The 26,564-nt window shown below is 23.0% G+C and overlaps 1 protein-coding gene across 4 annotated transcripts in view; it reads left to right on the top strand.

Moving 5' to 3' along the window:
• The window catches only part of LOC129618573 (nitric oxide synthase), a 199,967-nt gene that overhangs the window by 24,636 nt on the left and 148,767 nt on the right, over positions 1-26,564 (top strand). For all 4 annotated transcript variants that reach the window (XM_055533403.1, XM_055533406.1, XM_055533404.1 and 1 more), the window contains exon 2: positions 8,037-8,157. The gene's annotated coding sequence lies outside the window, so the exon portion shown is untranslated. The remainder of the gene's footprint in view (positions 1-8,036; positions 8,158-26,564) is intronic.

Below are 26,564 nucleotides of genomic sequence, written 5' to 3' on the forward strand. Positions count from 1 at the left end.
TTTTTTGAAGATCATTAAAATGAAAATCAATAAAATTATTCGATATTACCTTTATACTATATACATATATATATACTTATGAGAATCAAAATAAATATACGCGGGCATTCATTTCTTTTATGACAGGGGTATTAAAATTTTGTCAAGAACAAAATAATACAAAACTTTTATTTTTTTTTTTTTGCTTCTCTTCTTTGACAATTTTTTAATATTATTCGTTTTACTTTTTCTTTTACATTTTTTATATACAATACATATGAATGTACATAATGTAAGTAACTATAGAACTATAAGAAATCATCATCGTAAACAAATAAGTAAGTACACGATTTTTAAATAAATAAAATCGCATCCTTGAATATAAAAACCATACAATTACATACACACACATTAAATACACATAAATTGTATACACGTAGAAATTTTCAATGTTTTCAAATCAATTTTTTGAAATCTTGGAAAATTATAAAAAAAAAGTTTTGTTTTTTTTTTTATTTTTTTTTTTAACCATGTTCATGCTTCCGATTTATGTACTTTTTGTTTTTCTTTTATGCTTTTTAAACAGAAAATTAAAAAATTTCCTCAAGTTAAATAAATATTAAGTGAAAAGAAAATCACAACAAAAAAATGAACAGAGAAATTTAGAGAAACACAAAAAATACTTTTTTTTTTGTTTTCATTTTTATAATAAAATCATACAATGTATAGGTAGAAAGTACTACTCGCAAGTGTTTTCAATAAATTTCCTCAATAAGCTTTTAAATTTATAATATTCAACAAAGAGAGAAAAAGAGAGAGAAAAAAAGTGAGAAAATTTTGTATAGTTGAACAAGTTATTCTCATAATAAGATATTTAATACTGTGATGTTAGAGGTAAACAGTAAGTTATTGTTTATGTTGAATTTATTTTACTCATTTATTGTGTTGTCACAGTAAATGTTTCATTTAATTATGTGTAAACTTCAAATGTAATCTAAATTTCAATAGCAATATAATGAAATTTTGTATTATTGTGGGATTATGGAGAAAATCTTCTATATCACATTTCAGAAGTTTTGTAATAATTTGAAAATATTTGAAAATACGCTATTTCGCTACTATTGTTATTACTATTATGTAGACTGTAAATTTAAAGAAAGGGATTTTATTAGTATTACGAATTTTTAAAAGATAACAACTACTAGAAATATAAATTTGGTAAGCTTTTTTCTGTTAATTATAAAATATATTAAAAGTTTTTCTTATGTTGAATAGAGAGTTTTCTCCATGAGCCATCGTTATATGGAACTAAAAACTAAAAGAAGCTGAAGTTATTGTACATTTAATAGTCACACGATTTATAAATGTAAGTTGAAAACATAATCAAGTACAATACTATACCAGTCTATAACTCTATACAAAGAAGCACAGTAATAGAGTTCAGAGTTCTTTAATACAGTTCAGAGTTAAACAATTACGCTCACTTAATCCAATTGGTGGCTAGTATAAAAAAATAATGTCTAGTGATAAATACAGTCACTTACAATTTGGTGTTAAGTTTCATAAAAATAAAAATTATTTTTTGAACTGAAATATTGTTTTTAAACATAAAAAATGTGCTGTGACACATAAAAATTGTGCTGTATTACTTTACACTAATAAGAATTATTGAAAAATCGTGTATTCTCGTAAATACTATATATAATTTAATACACACCATAATATAATAGAATAATAAATTATTTATTCGTAATTTAAATAATATAATAATTAGTATCATATTCTTAATTTATTGTCGTCATACTTTTAATCATAAATATTTATATTGTATAATAATATTTAAAATAAGACACGAGTATGCATTTTTTTAAATATTAATTGCTGCCACCTACGATATTCTTTCTTGATATTTAAATAATGACACATACATTATATTTTTTTATTCAATCGTAAAAATTTGGTAAATACCAAATTTACCACATAGTTTATATTTATATGTATATAAAAATGACAACAAAAATACACCTAACTTTGTTATCTATGAACAATTTACCTACAACAAAATATATTGTACATATTTTACGCCTAACTATATGCAAATTCATATAACAAAGTAAATAATATGTATGTGTAGGTAAGGTACATTCATTATAAAATTTTGGTTAATTCGAAAATAAAGTAAAATTTTTATGTAAAAACTAAAAGGATTTGACCAAAAACGAAAAGATAAAATTCATATGGAATAATGTAGAGTGGTGAACGGCATAGTAAAACAGAAGGTTTTACAAATTTTTTTTTCCTTGTGTAAAATCCTACAGGTGGGATGAAATTGTTATTTTAAAGTTGGATTAGTTGCATATTGTACATGAAGGTAGTAGAATTTTAATAGGTAGAACTAGCATACAATATACTCTGTATTTAAACATGTGTTCGAATGTATAACAAAAATACAGGGATTAAAAGATTTAAACAAAAAACCCGAAAAAGAAAATATTTTTTTTTCCTCCCCCATCCTTACTTCATGAAATTCAATAAAAGACGAACAAACTGGTAAGAGAATTAAATCTATTTTTGTTTACATAAAGTTTTTTCTTTTGTCGCATTTTAAGCTCTTAAAATTTGTTATTTTCCTGTTTCCTGTTCTGTTTTTATTCAACACAAATGTCCTTGAATAAGGACGTAAGTAAAAAACAAAACAGAAAAAAAAAATATTGATTGAATGTGTTATGATGAAGAAAAGTAAACGAGAATCAGAGAAAAACTAAAATGAAAAGAAGAGAGCATAAATAACCGTATATGATTCTTAAATTACAAGAGTTTGGATTAAAAAAGTCATAGAATGTCAAAAATATTATAAAATTTTTGTTCCTTCTATACTTTTGTTTGGTTTTCTTTCTGAAAAAAAAGTATAAAAGAAGTAAATCAGATTATAGTAGACTTTTAATTTTTGTGTCATATTTTCAAAAGGCACTATATCGATTTTATGCCTAAAGAAATATTGTGTAGGTTTTAATATTACGTTATTTTTTATACAGACATACATACATTCTCATATTTTTACTAGCAACTATTTAATATAATTTTGAATATAACATGATACATTTTATCTTTTCGTTTATAATACAATTACAATTAAGGGATGCAGAATAATTAATTATAATTAGTTTTTGAAAATATGGGGAATGATTTGTGCCTGTAATTAAAATTTTATAAGATGACTTGAAGTCAAGATCAAACTAAATTAATTATCAAATGAAATTGAAATGAAATTGTAATGGTATTATGGTCATGTAACCCCATAGAATTGGCTTTTTCGTATGATGAACATGAAAATTAGAATTGATTCGCATAAATCAGTTAAATTCAATTTAATTGAACTGTAAGTTTAAGGAATTTGAATTAAGGTCATTTTGTACACATATGTTGGTAAATTTATTGAAATTTCATAATAATTAAATAATCGATTGAGGGCGTCTTTATAAGTGTGACTGAATAATTTTTCAAATTAAGATTTTTAGGAAGTTTAGAAGTGATTTCAATTTAAAATTTTGATACGAAGAGGTTGTTTTAAGGACATTTTATTGCAAACAATTTACGTAATCGAAAATTGAACAAGATTGCTACAAAAAAATTAAAATCTGCAATAGCTAGGAAATTTCAGCAACAATTAGAAAATTTTATTTTATTCCGAGCGCTAAAATTTAAAAACATAATAATTTTAATACAGAGAATGATGAAATTTAATAAATAACAACTTAATCTTTAATATCTCCAATGATATACAAAATATCCTATATAAAAAGTGGTATAGGCAAAATCACAAATAAATTATTTTAATATTAATATTTTATTTACGCATATTTTGCTTTTAAATTCAATTCCATTGAATATGATTAAATTAAATGTTTTAAACAGTTATATCGTAAAATTGTCTTCCAAGCCGACTTAAGTCTATACGTATTTGAAGAGGAAATACATTTAATTCAAGTTTTTCCACAATTGAGACAAAGAAAATCCATCAAACCCGTCTCTCAAAGATAATATTTTTTGTGAGTGTACTTACATATATATATAAACTTTTATTATGATTTGTTTGTGACAGAAAACAAAATATATACATATAAATTTTAATATTAATAGAAAAATGCAGATATTTTAAATTTATTAAAAATAATAACAGAAAAAATTTGTTTTGCATAAAAAAATATTTTTGTTTTGATTTGAATTTTTTTTTATCGTATAGTCTTTTATAGTATGGAAAAATAGTTGTTTCACATTTTGAAGGAAAATAAAAATTCTGTGAAAATTTTATGGTTGAGAAAATTTTGTTCGGCCCGTTAAGGAAAGTCGTTTCATTACTGATGTTTTTATTAATAATTTTGACTTTAATTTTCATTTCATTCGAATAAATTCGTACCGTTTTTTGGTCATAAGATTGTATGAAATGTAAATGGTTTTGGTTTATTAATAAAAAATATTAAGCACTTTGAGCGAATTCCGTCATTACTTTTATAAATATATCATGATAAAAATCTTATTTATTTTAACACACTTTAATTAATTTTTTACATAATTACTTGTAAAATGTATTAGACTCCTTAAAATATCCTTTAAAATATGAAATCATATTGGGGCTTAATTAATGATCTACAATAATTTTTAAGCAAGTACATACTAAAAGAAATCCTTTTCTCAAAAAAAAAGAAGAAGAAGAAAACAATAACAGCTTATCCCTTTCCATTAGTCAATATAAAATAGCCTCTTATTGTTGTATAAGAAATCTTGTTTAGTAATCTTAAATAATAAATTTGCTGCCTCCATTTCCTTCAAATTAAATCTAACGTCTTAATCATGAATAATTTTAATTCTAATTAAACAAGTTAAATAAATTATAACAATTTAATTTAACAATATAAGCTGTTATCCTTAAATTTTATATTATTATCTCTATAGGTTTTATTAATTACCTTAATACTTTATAATACAAAAGTCTTAAACCGTTATAAGAGAAATGCGCCTTAATCTTAAATTCATCATTCAAAAATATTTTTAGTCCATTTCTTTGATTAACATTATAATTTTCTTATTCAAGGAAAATAAAATGAAAATCTAAGGAAAGAAAAAATACAAATCATTGTAAAATTCTAAAAATTCTTATGTACTTACAAAATGTTTAAATTTTCATATCAGATTTTGGTTAAAAGATTCCGGAACCAAAAACAACAAGATAGAAAAAAAAAAATAGATATTCGTCCTTTTTAGGGAAAACCTCAAAAAATTTTTTATTCGTACTCGTATCTTCATTAAAATTCATTATCAAAGTAAATTGAAGATCCCAAGAATGAAAACAGACCCAAAATTACTTTGTCTATTTTTTGTATTCCTTTATGTAATTCTAATATTTCTATCTCAGTTTGTGTATGTGTGTATTCTTTTAATTGGCTTTCTTTTGATAATAGTGAAAATATTTCGTTTTATTTATTTTGTTTTAATTTTTGTTTTATTTTTTTTTTGTTTGGCAATAAAAATTTTTGTTATTTTAAATGACTTAATTCATTTGTTCGTTGTCATTACAATTTAACAAATTTGTTAAAAATTATCTTGAATCCTTTTTTTAAAAATTTTTGTTTATTTTTTTTTTCATGAAATATTTCTCGTACAAAAATATTGTAAATTTTTGTCTAATTTTACAGAGCATTGACTTTCAAACTGAATCAAACATTGAGAATTAGCAATTACGTATAATAGAATTTAAATTTTTAAATCGTATTTCGATTTCAAAGATAGAGAAGTAAGAGGAGAGTATGTAACACTAGACAGCATTTTATAGCAATTATATTATTACTGTTATCACTTATATCAGTTCGTTATATGTTATAATGTGAATTATTATTGTTTACAATTTCATATTAGGTATATTGAATATTCTGAGAGCGAATGGTTAATGGTGAATTTAAATATTTCTCTTTTACTAACGCAATTAATTTCCCATAATAGTCTAATATGTTTTTTCATAATTAATTTATTAATTTTAAATTGCCAAATTGTATTGTTTTAATTTTGGAATTATTTTAAGAAAATTTAAAAAATTATTAAAGATTAAAAATTTATTCATAACATTCATTTTGCTGTAGGTAAATACAGGGACTCTGTACTGCTATAGGTAAGAGTTTTTCAAGAAAATATCAATACATGTAATTTGTCTCAGAAGATAAAATTTGCAATACAATTAAACATCTCAATAACTATTATCCTTTTTATTATTCGCTTTAGAATTTGCAATTAAATTTAGAAGAACTGCAAAAATTTCTCCATATTGAAATTATCTACCCAACTCAAGCAAAATACCTATACCTCATTAAAGACTAAACTGTTCACTTTTAATTTTTTGGCTTTAATAAAATGTTATTAAATATTTTCCATCTCTAAGGATTAAAAGATTCCTTTAAGAGTATTTAATTATATATATTATATATATATATTATAAACATGAAAAATTTATTGTGTGAAATATTTTTTTTTCACTATATTTTTTTTTTCTTTAAGAGTTTTATAACTATAATTATATAATCTATATGTATACCATTATGTATAATAAATATAATAACATAAAAATGTTAAAACAATATTACATGATGATATTTTACTGAAAAATATTTTACCCGACAACAGCTTAAATATATTTAAAGAGGAGAAAAATACTCAAAAGATTATAATGAGCCCACCGAATTGAATAAGTGTAGTAGTAACAAGGTTATAAAATATGTTAGTGTATATTATATTTGTAGCTATACATATATATATATTTAGTCGTGAAATGAGAGAAAACAGATAAAAAGTGGTTACCTATGTAATAAGATAGGAGAGGAAAAAAAAAATTGTTTCGTTTCTTTTTGTTTTTTCTTTTTAATTTTCAATCTACGGTAAATTGGTTAAGAATTTATCGTGCTGTTTATTATGGTGAAGATGGTGTAAAGATTCAAATAACGGAAAATGATAAGACGATACTCATGCGACTCACGTGTATTAAATTTTTTGGAAAATTTTTTTTTTTTTTCATTTTTTACACCAGTTTTAATCAAATTTGACAAAATGAAAGCACAGTGTGTGTGAGAAAAGAAAAAATTTTTTTATATCGATTTTCTTTTTTAACATTTTAATAATTTCTAAGAAAATTTAATTCAATGATGAATAGAAAAATTAATAATAGAATTTATAAGAGAGAGAAAAATACCACAACAGTGTGTGTTATATTGAAAGGATTTTTTAAATCAATAATTAAAATAATGAAGATATTAATTTTTTTTTTATTTTTTGAAATATCGGAAATAATTTTCAGCGTTTTAGAAATTTATTCTGGAATTATAAATAATAAACGATTTTCTAAATCTATAAAATTTATATTAGAAAATTCTTATTAACTTCCCGTCTACAAAAAATCCAATCCTCGGGTAGGCTTTCATGTCCGATGGAAATAAATTTAATTTAAAAAACAAATTAATTTCCTTGATTTCAATCTAAAATTCTCGATTACATCCTTAATTTAATTGTAATAATTATAAAATATTTTTATACACGTTAATGAAATTTTGATACTCAGAACAGATGATTATAGCAATGATATAATTTCTTTGGCACTCGTTAATGAATTAGAGATAAAGAAGAGATGGGAAGACTTTAAGACTTGATTGAATTACCCTTAAGAAGTATTCCATAACTAACTATTATCATATCTATTCATACTGATGTTTTGCTCCTCTATGTTACCTTAATTAATTTATAATAAATCATAATTTTCTCTTTATGTTGTTCGTTTATAGGATTCAAACTCTTATTTCTCACCTACTTATCATTATTAAGTTACTGTTAGCTTATAAAGTTTTCTCATTTGATTCCAAATAATTTTTTTTTTTTATGAAAATTTAATTAATACTCAGTGGCAACATTTATTATATTAACCACATTTTTATAAAAAATTGTAAATAATATTCACCACGCATTTAGAATTTATTAAAATAATTTACAAAGAAAAATTTAATTTTTTTTTTCCGTTTCAGTTTGCGTATAAAAAATATAAAAATGGAATTCGCACAAAATTGATATAACCTATATATACATATATAAAATTTTTTTGGTGACAAAAATGGTTTAAATTTCAAGGGTCTTTAAACTTAAAAGGTAAGAAATAAAATAATATTTTAAGAGAAATAAAACTAAATTTCAAAATAAGAGAAAGAATAAGAAAAAACCAATTGATTTGTTAAAGAGAAAATCCCTCAAGTTCCTGTTTTCTTTGTTTTGGTTATTTTCTTTTTGAAATGGGATTTAATTTGACTTTCTTTTTACTCTATAAAGAAAATTTATTTATTTATTTTTGTGCTAAATAAAATTTCTTAGAAGGAATCTTTAGAAATACACCTTTATATTTAAGCATATATAACCATAATATCCTATTAGTATATATAATATACATTTCTGTTATATTTCTTTAAATCTCATAATAGTATATATATATAGAAATTATCTTTCTGTAAGGTTTCGGTTTGATTTACAATACTTAAATAATACCTAAACAATAATTTTGGATGATTCGAATTGACGTAAAACTATAATACAAAAAAAGAAGAGCAAGTATATAAGATGAAAACACCTTTTTGTATTTCTTATATAATATTGACGAAAACAAAATCCCCTCCTCATTTATGTTTTAATGATTATATCTGTTATCTTTGTATATTTGCAACAAAAAAGGACATACCATTTTTGATTTAATTCGTAAAAGATTTTGATTATATCCAGTTTATTTTTGTATGAGTACATATTGAATATTTTTTTTTTATATTAATCAGCGAATTTTGTTTTTTTTTTTATTATTGCTATTAAATAATTTATTTTTGAAAATTTTTAAAGCCTTTTTTTCGAGTAATTCAATATTGATTTTTTTTTTATTTAAATAATTGATTTAAGAAAAAATTTTTGAAAGTAAGTAAATTTGTAAATTTAATTAAAAAATAATTTTTTTTTTTTGTTGAGATTATAAAATTTTTAATTAAACAATTTTTAAATTCTTATATTTTAAAATAGGAAATACTTGTGAATAAAAATTATTTAATGCATACGTAATATATAAAAGGAAGAAGAGTATTATCGCATGAAAGAGAATGAGAATTAATACTATACGAGCAATATATTTTTGTAAATCTCATACTTTATATTTTAATACTAGCATGAATGTAATTTGAATACGATTTTAATTCTGTCATCCATGCAAAGTAAATATTGATATTTTATATTTTAGCTTGTTCACCATGGAAGAATTGATTAATAACTTCAACAAAATTTGTGTTACAACAACAATTTGCAACAATATTATTATCGAATTGCTTCTTAAATCTTAATTAATATTACGTGTAACTTAAAAATAATAATTCTCTTAAAAAATTTCCCATAAACAATTTAATATTACCATTGCTACTAAAAATATAATGTGAAAAATTAATTTATAGAATAATTAATTGAATTTTTTATGATATTTAAAAAGATAAATCGATATCGAAAATAAAATGAAATTTAATATTGAGGGTAAAGATACACATCCTATTATACTCCTAATATGTTAATTATTATGATTTTCGCACCATTATATAAACATATTTTTAAAATTCCCCAAAAAAGCTAAAAAAAATTTTTTGACTTATTGATTATTTGTTTGTCCTAGCCTTGATTAGTGACGGCCCAATTCCAAATTTCAAATTAATTTGGAATTTTTCATATGTTAGACACATTAAGATTTATTTCTGTTAGTAATTAATTATAATAATGATCCATTCAAATAAATTAACAAATTTAGAAAAAAAATTCTTAGAAATGTTGAGTGTGCGAGATTATTTAAAGGAAAATTTGCTCCCTTACCGTGTGCATATTAAAATTGGTTTTAAATTTCGTGTTCTATTAAGAAACGTTATAGATATATTGTACCATTTGGTTTTATTTTAACTAATTTTTGAAAAAAAAATTTAATTCATGTGACTGAAATAATATTTTTAATTGCTCTTAAAAAAAAAAGTAATATATCACACATATACTGATCTCATATCTCTGAAATTATTCTTACAAAGTTAAAATGATTAATTTTTACAAATTAATGATGTTATCGAAGTATAAATCATTTAAAATATTATAATATGAGAGTTGTATAAAAAATATATTAATAGAAATTTGGTATGGTGAAAATGGTTTGTAAATTCGTGTATCAAATGCTTGTAAGCATAAGTTTTTATGTTTGATATTTTAAAAAAAAGTAATTTGAGTATGATTACGTTTAATATTAAACAGTAAAATTTGATTCAGATTGAAAAAATAATTAATGAACATTTTTTGTATAAAATTTTATTAAAATTGTTTTTTTTGATTCACATATTAATAAATTCAAAACATATTTAGCGTCGGAAAATTTTATAAAAACTGAAATCATTCACAAATATAAAAAATAAAATTTTCTGAAAGCCATTCGTAAATAAACTTATATATTAGTTCCAGTATAGTAAACATTTAATCTTTTAACCAAAATGAGTACATATTCAATATATGCGAGTATGTTTTATGCTATTCTACCAAATTATGTTAATTTTTACGTAAAAATGAATTAATTTCTGTATAATATTTTAATTAAAATTTACATAAGTTTTACTAATGCGCCTTAAGTTATGCTTTATTATCCATTTGTATGTATTTCTCTTTAATTTTGAGAACTATTTTAATGCCTTTACAGCTTATTAGACTTAATAGAGCAGTGTTAAGGTTAGTCTTTACCTAAAATGTAACAGAAAAACTATATTGAAGAGATTTTATTTAGAATGACCTAAAGAATTTGTGAAAAAACATCGATTTTTATATGGAATTGTAGAATTTTTAGAAATAATGAGATTTGCTTTACTTGTCTCAATTCAATGAGTGTAAAAGCTTTCCATTAATTATTAGAAATATCTGATTTTTCTATATTTTTTATAAATTAATTAATTTTATTTAAATTCCTTGACAAAATTAATTTTTTGTCTATTTAAAATGAGTTGAATTAAATTAACTTTTAATTTATTAAAAATAATAGTGAACTTTAACAGTTCAGTGTTACTTACTCAGTAAGAAAAAATTAATAATGAAATTATACAAAATTTAAAATACAATACCTTTGAAATCCTACAGAATATTTAAGTGGAGCATCCATTATTAAGTGAAAAGGGCTACAAAGCAACAAAAATTTTTACATAAAAACTCTACTTTTCATTTAATTTTTCTTTTAATAAAAATTTTTTATTTACCCACTAGACTAAAAAATTTATGATAATTTTTATCATAATTTTTTTTTTTTTAAATAAAAAATTTTTTTAAATAATTTTCACATTTGAAATTTTGATAAGGGTTGACACTTGAACTTGCTTCAAGATTTTTAATAGTCATTCATGTTAGTTTTTGATAGTTGATTGCTTTATAATAGAATAAATGATAATTTTTTCTATTATAGTTTTTCTGGAAAATCCTCAATCTGGCCCCAATGTTATTTTACATACAAATTATTGTACATAATTTGGAGCTATGCATACATAATGTTCTGATAGAAAATTTTTTTATATAAAAATATAATTAAAATAAAGGATAGAATCACAATGTAATTTTTCTCTGTGTTTGTGCTTCTATTTGAAATAAAATATAATAGTGAAATGTAAAATATTTTGGTATATGATTGTGATTTATAAAATTTTTTATATTGATTAGTTTTTGAGTTCATGAGATAAAATTTAATATTAAATTAAATAGAGTTTGAAAATAATCAAATATGAGAAAAATTTGAAAGAAAAAAGGATTAAAATTTATGAATTTTTAAAAATATTTTGACACTTTTATTCAAAAAACTTTTAATTTTCATTTTATATTTTTGATAGCATATTTTAATGAACTTGAGTTCTTCAAGAAATAATATGAGATTTCACTGAAGGGATAGTGTCTCTTATTGTTGTAATAATAATAAATTGAGTTGTTGGTTTCAAAAGAAAAATTTATCAATAGAATTTCATTAAAGTTTTCACAAAAATTTAAAAATATTTAAGAAATTACATGATTTCTGTTAGAAATTTAAGGTTATAAGAAATTTCTGTTCCATCGGCTTCAATAACACAAAAGAAATTATTTGTAATCAAGGACATTATTTTAAGCTTAAGGATAAATAAAATATCTTAAAATATTTTGCAGTTTTAAATTATTATATTGATATCAACTGAAATTGTATAACAAATAACGATGTAAACTACATTTAGTACCCATTCTAGACTAGTTCTACTGATAAGTTAAATTTGCAAGATCTGAGAGAGCGCTGATTAGCAAGATATTGTAATATCAGTTGACGTTATCATGCCATATAATTATAATATTTAAAATTCTCATTCAAGTTGTTCATGGTATTCTTAAGAAACATTGTTGAAAATCGCGGAAAATAAAATTTTTTATGATTTTATTTTTTGGTAATTCCCCTTAATTTTTGTTAACTGCCATTCCTTCTACACATACATGAAAATTTTATTAACTTCAAATTTTGTGTGCAAAAATTTTTAAATGCGAAATGAGTCGAATGAAATTGAAATAATTAAAATATTGCATAAATATGTGCGAGGATTTCGCAAAAGCCCTTTTAATATTATTCTTATTCATTGTAAATTCTAATAAAATATAATGTTTCGCATTACATATTATAAAATTTATAATTTTCGCCTGTGTGTATGCAAAATTATATTGAATAACTACAATACAATGGTTTTAAATTTTTAATTTTAAAATTTGCACAATCATTGCAGAATTCAAAATGGTAGGACGAATAGAGAGTTTAATGGGATTTTATTAAATTGCTAAGAAGTTGTTAACTACCCCTACCCCTACCCTGCCAGCATTTAATAAGGTCGTTGTTAAATCGTTAACTTTTTTTTAAATTTCTTCAAAGACAATTTGTTTTCATTTACTTACACCTTCAGTAATATTTACAAACCAATAATAGAAACTATTTTTAAATCTATATGTATGAATTTATGTGATATTATACCGCGTCATAACGTCCATATAATTATACCAAAAAATATTTAAAAACCTTATGTTTATTTAAAAATTAGCAAGGGTTTAAAAAAAAATGTCATTTATTTCATTTTTACATATTTTTTTTACAATAATTTAATATTGACCACTGTTGACATGAAAAAAATAAATTTTATGTATAATTACATGATATCGAAACCCTTAAGTACATTAAATATAAAAAATGGAAAAATGAACAATCTCATTTTTTTTAAATATAATAATGCCATTTTCAATTAAAACTTATCTGGTATAATATGGAAATTTAATTAGGTTTTTTACCAAAATAATTTAAATTTTCACTAACCATAATATCTTTTTACATACCATACATATATTATGACTGTAATCGACTGTAATCTACCAGAGTTAAGACCAAAAATGAATATTATAAATTTCGCGTATATTTTTTTTTTTTATTTCTGTTGATTTTTAATTATTTCGAAATCGATTTTAAATGGTTTCTGCAAATTTAATTACAATTTTATATGTTGGTATATTTGGGTGTGTTTTTTTTTCATTTTATCAACAAGTACTTATGTAAATTCGAAATTGGTTAATCTATAAAATGTATATATATATTGTGTAGGGCGGTAAAAAAAAAATTATTTTTAATGTAAAATTACTTGCATGAGTATTTAATATGCACTTAAATTGTTTGGTTTGCATAATTATGACGTATGTAATATTTAAATTGAGATAATAAAATAATTAAATTATCACGGTTTCTCATACGTATATTCTTGAAAAGGTCAAGTGTGCAAAATATGAATTAATTTTAAAAATAAAGTTAACTTATCATAAATTCATTGGAATATGAAAGAGATTTAAACTGTTTGTAATACTTTGAAAAAATTTACATATATGTACATATATTCTATATATTTTTCATTGCAAAATTCTTTGTAATGAACGCGTTCAAGTATTCTCCGATATATCGTCAGTTTTTGCTTTTCTTTATTAAGTGCACTTATAAAATTAAGGTTAATTATGTAATGTCATGGTCTAAGGTGTGTTAACATAAGAGTCTCTTAAAATAGTGTAAAATTTACTTAAAATTTAATTTGTATTAACATGAAAATCCTTATCATCATAATCAATATTTTATTCTATAACGCAATTTAGTTTGAAACAACGCATTAATTAACCCTGATTTGAAAGTGTTCAATTTACTCAATTTGTTTAAATTAAGGAGAAAATAATCGGTTATATTTTTTTAACACTGAAATCGTACAACATGAAAAATATGGTCTGTCCATATAGGTTTTCTATAAATTACCAATCCAAGATATTTTTAACATTATCTATAAGTAAAGTGTTATGTTAAAAACTCAAGTAAACTGTAAACTTTATTTTTTCAAAAGTAAAATTTTTCTTTTATTGACATTCACCCGTATAGTTTGTGATGAGCATGGAACAGCGTGAAAATCTAATTGAAATAAATTTGTCAACGAATATACTAAGTTATATCATCATGTAAGATGGCTGTAGATGGTTTTATTATACGAATAACTATGTCTTCAACTACGTTTGCAGTTGGATTTAAATGAAAATGAAAGCCATTCTGTTAACATAAGAAGAATCTATAAATCCAGAGGAAATTTCCAAATTTATGGATGAGTTAATACAATAAGTGTTCATAATGTTTGCAATATCAAAACTATCCAAAAAATATTTCGTTACCAATTTCCGAATTATTAAGTATTACAATATATTTAATTAAAATCTCTAAAAGTTAGTGAATAAATTTTCATTTTAAATCTTTTATTTATTTAAATAAAATTAAAGTTATACGCGCCAGGTGTATGTGTCAACCAAATACATAGTCGGAATTTTTCCATAAATTCTAAATCAATATAAAAGTATTTCGGTTCTATTGCTGAAATCATTATAAACCAAACATATACCGAAAAAATTAAATATAAAATTTACTGAAAATTTACAAAAAAAAAATTTAACATAAAAATTTTTTTTTTACAAATTTCTATTCCCTATCATTTGTTATCAAAACAAAAAAAAATACAAAATTTATTTCCATATTATTTTTTTCTTATTCTTCTTATATTTCTCTTATATATGGAAAATCTATTATTTTTCTTGAATAGATTAAAATATATAGCTATAAATGTGTTTTTTTTTGTATTTAATGTAAAATTGTACCATTTATAAAATACACAATGTAAATATAAATTGTAAATAAAATTTTTTTTTTCAAAAAATTCTGTTCACGTACGTCATATGATGTTATCCTTTTATGTCCTTTTATATAATTTCTTCTTTTTTTTTTTTAAAAATACCAGAAATAAGAAAAAGATAAAAAAAATTTAAACGCTTTTCATTTTCCGGAATTTTTACTTGTTGAGCTCAAACTACTGTGCCCATTTATGTATATGAGTAAAATATGGTGATTGGATTGAATTTATTTTACGTTTGTGATCATTTTGATATTAAAATTATGATGATAATTGGATGTGAAATGAGAATAAATTATAGATAAATTTGAATAAATTACACATAAAATTAAGTTTTGTGGATTTTAAATTTCAAGACTGGATCTGAATATGGCTCAATATGGCTCATTATGGCTCATTTGACATAATTTTCAGACAAAAACTATCCCAAAGTTTGTGGCAGCGTAAACTAAATTTTATGTCATATCGATTATGTGGCTCTCAAACAATACGTCGCCAATTAAAAGTCTGTGATATTTTCAAAAACATTTTATACATTCCATATTACAAAATGAGTGGTATAATAGTATTATTTTATATTTAAAAAACACCATTATCGGTCACTATGAGTGAGCTTTTCTGCAGAAATTTTTATATTTTATTTTAACAGGTACTGTTCAATAAGAGAAAAAACTCTTTAAAATTCCGAACAATAATTGAAATTTTTAATCAAAACAAAGCTAATCAATTGTAATATTTTCTTAAATGTTAACAACCTTAATGAATTTTGATCTCAGAGCCAAAATTCTAATATAAAAATGTAATAATGGAATTTCTAAAACTAAAGGTCTGCAGAATACAATTAACACTAATTTTCAATCGATAAACATTTCTCATATTTTAAACCTATAACAGGTTGGGATCATTTATATATTTTGTTATACTTGCACAATATTTTTTTCCTTCTATACGCTTCATAAATTTAAGTTACTATTAAAAAAAACAAAAAAATTATTTGAAATTGGAATTTGTTTTTTAAGAAATTACTTACATGTAAAGGGCAAATAATATTAGTTTTGATATTGTGTACGTGATGAAGATTTCCTTATTTATTATTCCTTAGTTTCCTTTATTTTTGTAACATTAGAAATTTAGAACAAAGAAAACAACAGGAGAAGTCGATGTTTCATTATAAACAAAATTTCAAAGACATATGTACATAGTTATATAATACATACATATATACATTTAGGTACTTTGTATAAAAATAATACAAAATATTTAAATATTATGTAAAAAAATTATATTGGAAACGAAATCAAATTTTATGCAATATGTTACTGCAGAAAATATTTCAATATTTTTTTTTTTATAAATACTTTGTTCATAAAATATTTTGTTTAAGAAAATACAATTTATATAATGTAGAAATGGAAGGACATTCAACTTGTATGGTATACAGTTTTATATCTATACAGGTTGTTTCGCATAAGGTGGAAACAGTCAATCAATTGCCCATCAATAAAGAACAATCAATCACCTCTAAAAGTAGCTTCCAATGATAACTCTATGTTGTATGGTTCCGAACCTGTAAGTATTTAATTATATGCTGGAAAAGTCAGGTATCTTCAACAGGCTGTAACTCGAAAACGTGTATATCTAGAGACGCCTACCCTTGTGGTCCCTACCCATACAATTTTTTGCTGAGAATTGAACAAAGAATCATTCCTGAAATTATTTGCTACCTTATGCGAAACACCCTGTATAAATTTATGAATGCTGGCTAGTAATTTATTGATTTAAATTTTAAAAATATGATAAAGTGATTTGCAAAATATTTTGGAATACTTACATAACTACATGAAGTATAAAATAAATTTCAATATCTTGTTTTATGTCACACCTGAGTGTAATGTTATGCTGAAAATTTTATCAAAGATTTTTGCTAATTTTGAATCTAAACTAAAATTTTGAATAATATCAAATATGAAAATTTTATTTTTGAATAAATTGTTTAGTAAATTTGCAAAATATACGCATAATTTGAGGAATAGATTTTATTTTGCATAAAAATAAGGAGAAAGAGAAATCTGCATCATGACAAAATCATGATTTTTCCATCAACATTTTTTTTAAGCCATGCTCGTTCAAACATTCAATTTTAAGTCATTCTGGAATCCTTAAATAAGTTATAAATTAATTTCGTGTAAATTTATTAGTAAAATAAATATTTATAAAATTTCTGCAATTGCAGAGTATATCCAAAATTCATTAGCCTGAATTTGCCTATTCAAATAACACTAGATTGAAGTTCTTCGTATTAAAATTACTAAATTTTCGAAAATCTCGTTCCCTTTCGAAAAACTGAAGAAATAAAATTTTTGAATTAAAATATCAATGCTGAAATTTTATAAATTATTTGATTAAATTAATGATTATGCTAGCTATATCTCAATGTGTCTTAATTATTTTATAAGAACTTTTAAAATAAACCAAAAAAAAATTAATTCATCATTGCATATTTTTAGGCTCATTAGAGTCATTAATTTGTATTAAAGTATAGAATAGATTTCCTTTCATAATTTTCCATTATTTTAAAAATAAATTACTCAATTTAGCTAAATTCGAAAAAGTGTGAGTTAAAAAATGATTATAATTATAAAAATTGTTCCTCTTAATCTATGGAATATGGAAGTCGTACATGTACAATTTACATATTTTATAATGAAAGTTCGATACATTACAAGGTATATTCCATAGAATATGAATTTATGCATAAATATAAAGAATATTTATTTTAAATGAAATTATACCTTGGTGATTTGCAAATAAAATGTTGGCAACAGGTTGATTAGTGTTCCGTATAAAATATATGAAATTATGTTTTGATTTTGTGTAGTATAGCTAGGCTATGTATTTAAAATATTTTATGCAAATGATTCATCATATTTTTTTTATATTTTTCCATGGTTGTGTAGAAATTTGAAGGAATTATGATCAAGAGAGAAAATATGTTGAGTCTGGCTAATAAATTCGGAATATTATGAGAAAATGCGAAAGCATTCTATCATTTTTAGCAGTTTTCCAAAAAATTATTGAAAAAAAGTGTTTATTAGTTTCACTCTGTCCGTCCGTCCGTCCGTCCCTCCGTCCGACCGTCCGTCCGTCCGTCCGACCGTCCGTCCGTCCGTCCGTCCGTCCGTCCGTCCGTCCGTCCGTCCGTCCGTCTGTCCGTATGTCTGTTTACAAAACTTCTACACCCTTGAAAATAGAAAGCTGAAATTTTGTATGTATATAGATCTTTACCAGAAACTTATTTCCATAGAACAAAATTTTTACCTATCTCCCCCCCTCTAGAAGTTATACCCCCCCAAAACCCTAAAAATGGCCTTTTTTAACTATTTGTTGCAATGAAACCATAAACATTTTTGAAATTTTGCAAACGCATAAAGGCAGCGGCTTACTTCCCCTAGCGCGGTATACTATAATTAAACTTTAGGAAAACAAAATGGCCGTTCAAATTTACCGTTATCTAAAAAAATTACCGTTATCTAATTTTTTTTTCCAAATTTTTGATTTTAGGGGCTTATAGACATTAACAAATAGTTCATTTCGTTAGAAGAAAATTTTTTCCCATCTCCACCCCCTCTCAAGTTATCGCCCCTTGAAATTTGTAAAATTTGAATTTTTGACACCCTATATTTCTGAAACCGCAAGCTTTTTCAAATTTCTATAAACGCAAAAAGTTAACGGTAAATTCCATGACATTAAAAAATATAATTATTTTTCTTAACTTACACAATTAAACCTTAAAATAGAGCATTATGTTAACCCCTCTTTATATTAATTTTTGCTTTATTTCAAAGACTGCATGTATGCATCATCCTAAATATTTGCAATCCTAGAAATAGTTTTGCATATGAATGAAAATAATTTTAATAGTGTGATAGGTATACATAGACTGTATTTAAAAGCAGAATTTTCACTTGTTGAAAGGAAAAGTGCTACAATACAAACCATTGGTTTGACCCAACTTTATTAATTTTCAAATTTTAGGAAAATCAAGAAATATTTAAAAATCAGAGTTATTTTCAGATTTAGTCAAATGCAATAGTATTTGTAGTAGTAAGAGAGGGAAGTTCCAACCATGCGAGGCCTAGTTGCTAGGCCAGCAGGGAGACTCATCGATGCTTCGCTTCCACAAAAGAGACGAACAAGCACAAAGGACATGTTCAATATTCTCCACCTTCACAATATCCGGATATCCACGACAGACATTTATCGTAGCGCCTCCAGTCTCTTGGCTATTTTCCCACTTGCAATAGATTGTGTTATCTCAATTTAAATTAGTATCATACAGTCTATGTGGGTTAAAATATCTTTTCGTCTTGGAGTCACCTATTTAAAATTATCATTTATTTGCCGGCGTCACTTCAATATTAAACATGAACATTTAATTATCTTTAATTTGTAATTAAAAAATTAAAAAGCAAGTTTCTTCCCATCCCAATTTTAATAATTTTTCTTAAATTTCGTATTTAATTTTTCTATTAAAACAGAGTAAAAACCCTAAAAACAAAGTGAACAAAAAAAAAAAAAATGAAAATATTTTTCCTTTTAAAAATAATTTGAAGCTCATTTCAGAAAGCAAATTAACATTGTACTTTTGCTTAATGGTTTCCGGTAAAAAAATTTCATTTAATTATGGTTAAAAAAAACGCAAAATGAAGACAGTGTAGCATGGTAATGAAAAAGAGGAAAAAATTTTGTATGAAAGAGATGAAAGAATTTTAATTTTTTCCTATTTCAGTTAAATTTACCGGTATAATTATTGCGGTTATTTTATTTCCTGATACTTTTTTTTCTTATTAATTTTTTTTTCAGCAGTTTTCATAACGAGTTTAAGTAAATTTAGAAAAGTAACACTTTAATTTTAATTACTAAAATATTAAGAGTTAATTATTTTCATGTTATCAACATTTTGAACAAAAATTTTTAAGAATTATTATTTTCATATTTGTGTGCTGAAATGAAAGTTAAATAAGAAATGAAAATTATTTTAACAATTATTCAGTTTTTTACTTACAGTAGTGTAATTATTAATTTAATGCTTAAAAATTGTAAAATGGTTGTCATAATAAGGTTATTTTAGAATTGAAATATTATTGGTGTCTGATTATCAGTATAATTTAACCATCTTGCTTGTGGATATTTAAATTGGTTAATTAATTGTGGACTATACCATTCTTGGCTGATATTTTATTGCTTTCTGGTAAGAACCATTGCATTTTATAGCTATACGAGTAAATAAAATTAGTGTACTATATTTGCAGGATGACCTTTAGATCTCATAATTATTATTAAGATAATGGCAAAATTCTCAATGAAAGAACTTTGTACCAACATTTTTAAACTAAGAAGAGGAGGTAATTAAGAACAGCAAAATGTTTTTAAAAGAAAATTCTGAAAAATTAAAAATGCAATAGAAAATGAGTCTATAGACCATCTAATATCGAAAAAGAAATTTAAACTATAATTATCACACTTATTTTAAGTGTTTTCTCTTATATTTTTTACGTTTTTCAAAAGGACTCTAATACAATAATAAAATTTTAAATAAAAAATATTTAATTATAAAATTAATAAAAATCTATTATAAAAAAAAATTTTCTACTCTTAGAAGAATGCTCTTTTCGCTTTATATTCTTGTTTTAATTTCGCATTCAGAATATTTTTTATAATAATTCAATTAGTTCTATTGAAATTTCATTAAACCATTTTAATTTGTAATTAAAAAACTTAGTCAAAGAAAAAAATTTTAATTAAAAACTTTTATTTCAAATTTATGTATATAAGTTTTATAATATTTATAATAGTTATATAGACTGTTTAATATACTAAAAAAATATTCAAACGGCAATTATCATTGAATGATGAGAATGTAGGCCTTATTTATTCGAAATTTTGGCAAAGAAATTTTTTACCAGTCATTAATATTAGTGTAGGTATTTAATTTATACTTCTCGTATTTCCAAAAGAATTCTGTTATACTAGCATCTGTCTGAAGATTTGGCTCTATGAAATACTTTTTTATATTGATTAATAATTGGTTAAAAATTATCTTTAATTTTTACATTAATTTCAGGTGTCGTACAATATAACAGATTGAATTATTATGAAAGGGTAATGCATAGAATAGTGCAGTGGTTCTTAGCCTTTTTATTTCAATTTTTCATATAATTATGAAAATTTTGCAAAAAAAAGTGCAATATAAAAATTTTTTTATGAATATGGTTGAGACGTTTTACTTAGTGAGATTTTTTCTGATATAAATAAGTCAAATTTTTGTTATATCGGATCGGATCAGATTCTGTTTCATTTGATTGAAGTACCTGCCTGGGTTCTGTTTAGCACACATCGCATAAGTATTAATGTTTTTATTATAACGATTTAGCTGGATTTCCATACCATAAAGCAATTTGCAGCTCTTATTTACTTTAAAAATTGATATATAAAATTCAATAACACTTGATCCTGCTCAAAATCAAAAAAATCCTGGAGTACATATTTTTATGGAGTATAGAATTTTCATTACTAATTTAAAATTTTTGTAATATTACATAGTAAAATTTCAACAAGTTCACACAGATGGTCACATAACTTTAATATTTACGAAAATATTTATGACTCGCTTTTACAACAACGTGTAAATCCTAACGTCTGAAGATCAGCATACTTGATTTCTAGCACTACAGCTTTAATTTTGTTTTGTGGGTGAGTTTTGGCGCAACATAATCTATCCTCATTGACAAATGTGATGAAATTTTACAATTTTACTTTTTCTTTCTGTCGTCCTTTAAAAATTCGCTGTACCCACTGGAGGTCGAACGGCCCAACATGAGAAACATTGGATTAGTGCATTAAACATTTATACATATAACTACTAAACTAGTAATTTTTGTACGAGAAATACGTGGGTATACAAAGTAACTAAAGAAGACTTCCGCGTATTCTTTAATGATTAGTGAATGTCTTTTCAAATTTAAAAAGTTTTTTAAATTCTTTAATTTTTTTCATTTAAAATTTCAAAAGAACTATATTCAATGCCTGTCTTCAGGGAAACATTTGTACTTTTAAATATTAAAGGTAAAATTAATTTTTTTTTATTCCAAAGGTTTTTCTCATTTTCGTAACTTTTCAAAAACTCAAAAAGTTTGATTGAAGTCATATAGAAGTATAAAAGTTTATTTCAAATATAAAATTATATAAAATATTGTCAGTTGTTTTTAAAACTTCTTATTTTTAATTTTTTTTTTTTATATTTTTTATTTCATTTAAAATATATGCTTATGAATTTTATATTAAGTTTAGAAAAATGTCTAGAAAATTTTAAATTATGTATATGTACTGGTGTATGTGCATATAGTAACATCCGCATAAGTATATAAAAGGCACACCTCATGTATATTTAATTTGTAAAGAAACTTTTCTCATAAAAAATGTTTACTCTTCATTCATAATATGTACGTATCTGTGTATGTACATGTGACATATGTAAAAAATTTACATTACTTAAATTTATCTTGTAAATCATATTAAATATAATAGCATGGCAAGTTTAACATATCATATATTTAGAAAAATATATATATATAAAAAAAAGAAATTTTATAACATATATAGAAACTTTCAATGTCACGGTACAATGAATTTTCAACACAATGTCACAGATGTTTAGAAGTTGTAATGTTCTATACGAACAGGGTATTGTCTAAAAATTAGTAGAAAATGTCTACAGTGGTCCTAATATTAATATTTTTTTGATAATATTAAGATTTCTTGCATTCCTGTGTGGTATTTTAAAGTAGCTATATTAATTATTTAGACTTCACTGTAGTGAGACAGATTGGATGAGTGAGAGAACTAAATTTCAAAAAACCTTAATAGTTTAATTACAAGAGTTATTAGTATGAGAATAATTATTCGTGTCTTCGCTTATCTTGTTTCCAGGTACTGTAGACACACAAAAGACTCCTGCCAAATAACCTACATATAGTACTTTGCGGCTTAACTTAATGAGATAAGTTTTTTTGTGGTTGTGTTTATTTTATTTGTTTTCTCTTCTCAATTCAAAATTTGATTCCGCCCCCTGTTTTAATTAAAATTTTTAATTATATTTTTTTTCTACACACTTACATAACATTCCTATATGTTGAAATAAGAAAAGTTCTATTGTTTTAGAGTGCAAATCTAATAACCTTAAAAGATTTAAAACAAAAAGTTTAAAGTAATTAAAATTAAGTATGATAAAATTAAGTATCATAAAATTTAACATTCAAATGTATATAAAAATTATGAGTAAAGAAATTAGAAAATGTATTGCAATTTATTTATAAATGTGAAAAAAGAATTTGACAATAATTTCATGTAAATAATTGGTATTAAAAGTTGTTTCGTACTTATAGTGACGTTAAATTGATTTATTATTCCCACATAATTAATTTAAGAAATTATTGTTCTCACTTTTAAAAAATTGTACTCTTTTTTAAAAAATTGTACTCTCAATTTTTAAAGATTTTTGTAGAAATTATACACTCTCGATTTCTGAGGAATTCTGAAAATTTCAAATACTTGACCGGAATCCTTTGTTTGCCGATTTTGAATGAAAGTCGTTCATCTTTTAAGTGATGTTCGGTACACATACGTAAAAATTTAAAAACTGATAAAAAGTAAGTACAATTAATATTACAATAGTAATAGTAATTAATAGTAATTAACAATTAATATAAATAACAATTAGTATACAAGCATAAAATCTCTGTTATGTTCATAACAAAAATTCGACGAATGTGGAAATCGTTTTTTTTTTAGAAATTATAGATAAAAATTTGCGAACAAGGAAATTCAGTTTTACACCCTCCAAAAATTGAGGCAAGCAAACACTTTGAGAAGCATTAAATCGATTGATTATTGATCTACTTATTATGTGAGAAATTGTTCTATTAAATTATCTTACTCTAGTTTATTTATTTTACGACATATTAGAAACAATTAATACTTTTATCTCACGTAATTTCCAATAATTCATACTAATGTAATTGAGAATCCAGAAACAACTTGAATAATAAATACCAACAACAGAAAACTTTTAATAAATTCAAAACTGATTAATAGAATCTGTCAAGTTATAAATTCTTCCACATCTATATTTTTCTTTTATTTTATTCTTCTGTTCTCACTTTCTTAATATTCATTATAATATACTCTTTAATATTTTTGATTTCTCTCAATATTTCCTTATATAATAAATTTATGTTAAAAAAATGTCATTCCACTAAATTAATTCTTTATTTATAATTTTATTTACCATTAAATAATATTTTTCTCCTCTTTTTGTATGTGTCATTTGATCAGGAAATACTCTTTTAATATTTTTTTTCATGAATTAAATTTTCCATTATAGTATGAGTAAAGTAGGAACACAATAATAAAAATCAGTCAAAAAATGAGAAAAAAAAAACGGAAAAATTGATAAGAGAAACCAGAGAGCTTATATTGTTTGTAAGTGAGTTGACAGAATCTTAATAGAATGTGACATAAGAGAGGGAATAAGAAGAGAAGGAAGACAAGATGGGAGAGGAAGAGTATGGTTACGATTGTATAAGAAATTCTAGACTGTTATGAATTCTTGAAATATTCCGTTATGAATTTTTTCACTTTTTACGATAAAATTTTTTTATTTTGCTTTATTTTTATTTTCGAAAAAGTAACTTTGTGATAAATGAAACCCTTGAGCTAGAATTTTTCGGAACAAAAATAAAAAAAATTTTTTTTATTTTCAAATTTTTGTTTTCTCCTTATTGTTTTGGAATGCTTGTTTTAATTTGTTTTTTTTGTGAAATAAATAAGGAGAGTAGGAGAATGAATTTATTGCAATGGTCAGTCATTTTACTTTGTTATTTCAAAATGTTTGCCTTCTTTTATGTATAGGGGAAAGTAAAAATTATTAATAAGGGGTCAGACAATTTTATGAAAGAAAAAGAGAAAGTTTTGTATTGTAAATTGTTCTTGTCTTCATTTTTTGTTTTTTCAATATAAATCCAAAATAGATGTCCTGTGGCGTGTTATATTTATGTTTTATTGTTGCTGTTATTGTTGAATATTTTTAGGATTTGTAAATATGATATATACAAAGGATAATCTCCTTTCTATTTTGTTTAATGTTGTAGTATAACACTTTTTTTTTTTTTGAAAAAAGTTTTCAAATAAAAGAAATTCTCTCACTTTTTTTATGTTATTTTTAATTTTTTTTTTGGTTTGTTCTCCACGTTATAATTATGATTCATGTTAATGGCATTGAGTATACGAGATTTTGTATACGGGTGTGATATAGTAAAAGTTTTATTATATCCTTCTAAAGTCAATTATATATTATTGTGGTTTATATCAAAATTATTAACATAAAAAATGTATTTATAGACTTATTGTAGAGGGAAGTCGTATAAAATATTTTATTTTATTCAATCTGAAAATTTTTTTATTTTCTTTTGGGAATTAAGGCAATATGATATTAAAAAATTTAATGGTCTATATGATTAGAATAATTTGTTAATAAATTTATGACTTATTTTGCTTTGTTTATTTTTAATTTCTGAAGTTGTTATTCAATTTCTACGAACTTACACCATAATAATGGAAAAATTATTATATTGGTAGGAAAAGTATTTGAATTTTCTCAGGATTTTATAAAATCTTCTGAAATTTAAATTAAAAGACTAAGTAATAAAAACTAAAAATAACTTATAATTCTAAAATATTTTAAGGAAAATAAAAAATTTAATTGATTTTTAAATTTTAATTATAATAATTAAAATATTTTTGAATAATAAACAATTTCTTAAAATTCTTGTTGTGAATTTTAATTTAAGAAATTTGCTCATTTTCAAGAGTAATTTATAGGAGATTGAATAATAATATCGAAAAATTTTAAAATGTTTTCTACTATTGAAAAAAATTTTAATTCATTAGAAACAAAATTTCAGATGAATTTTTATTAAGCATGTTCATTTTAAAAGTTTAACAGAAATAATATTGTTATACGTGTTGTTGTGTAAAGGATTAAAAAATTTTCAATTTTTTTTTATATTTTAAGTATAATAAATTTTAAAGGGACTTTTGAAAGGAATGAAATATTTGGCAACTGTTTAATTTTCATATGTTCTCAAAATTTATAAATTAAAAAGTAGAAGAATTCATTTGTAATTTAAACTGTTTTAATTGAAGCACACTGTCTAAAAC

Source organism: Condylostylus longicornis, unplaced genomic scaffold (assembly GCF_029603195.1).
Source record: "Condylostylus longicornis isolate FDR11 unplaced genomic scaffold, ASM2960319v2 ptg000009l, whole genome shotgun sequence".
In the NCBI taxonomy this organism is placed as follows: Eukaryota; Metazoa; Arthropoda; class Insecta; order Diptera; family Dolichopodidae; genus Condylostylus; species Condylostylus longicornis.